The sequence below is a fragment of the Charadrius vociferus genome, unplaced genomic scaffold (genome assembly GCF_000708025.1).
Source record: "Charadrius vociferus isolate BGI_N301 unplaced genomic scaffold, ASM70802v2 scaffold444, whole genome shotgun sequence".
Lineage (NCBI taxonomy): Eukaryota > Metazoa > Chordata > Aves > Charadriiformes > Charadriidae > Charadrius > Charadrius vociferus.
In genome coordinates this window covers 906,962-907,906 of record NW_009648242.1, presented here as the reverse complement: position 1 = coordinate 907,906, position 945 = coordinate 906,962, and positions in this window count along the sequence as shown.

Sequence of the window (945 nt, the reverse complement as noted above, 5' to 3'; positions counted from 1 at the left end):
GTTACAGACAATGAAAACCCACTGGCGTGAGGCCTCGGGGGTTGCTCATTCCCAGGCAGAGCTCAGAAGCAGCCTGGTACTGGCTGCGTGGCTAACAAGGAGCCCCCGAAGCTATTTGGGTTACTACCATAAAAGATTTTGGGTGGAGAATGCAAAGCAAGGAAGTATTGGTTAGAAGAAAGTGTGTGTTGGTTGACAGACAGAAACATTACCTTGTATGGTTTGTGTTTTTTTCCCATTAGCTGTATGGGAGGAATGTAAACAGAAGCTTGTCAAACTGATGTCAAGTTGGATTAAACCAGAAGACCTCTCAGCAAAGCCCTGTGTGAGGAGAATGATCCAGGGTTCAAATCAGAGCCTCTGGTGACCTTTTTTTCTTGTTTTCCCCCTAGATCTGATACAAGCTCCTTTGGCAGCCACGGTCTTTTAAGTATAGAGAAAAAATATCTTTCTTTTTTATCCTAATAAAAAATACAGTCCTGTATATCTAAGCGTATTGGAATTTTGACAACTTTTTTTTTCTGTTAAAATGGACAAGTGTTATACCTGGAATAGTAAAAAGACTAAAAAGTCTGTGTGACCTCTGATTTTTGTGGATGGGTGTATCACTTTGACTGATGTTGGTTTGAAGTGTTGGCTGGCTCCAGCATACTCATCATAAAATATTTCTGTCTATCGTACAACGTGTGTGTTAAAACCACTGATATGCTACGAATGAGCCCTTTGTTGCCATGCATAGGAGTGTGCTACCTAAATTGTCTGTGGACTTCCCTCTTTGGCATACCCTCTGTGTTTTTAAAGGGTTATTTTTTATAAGCAAAAGAGATTTCTGTGTAGAAGAGGAAAAAGCAGGTTCAGGTTGCACCTCTTCCATTTAACCTACGTGTTTTGCTTTGTCTGGCTTCATGCTGTTGGTACCACAAAGCATACTTTTCTGCTTGCATT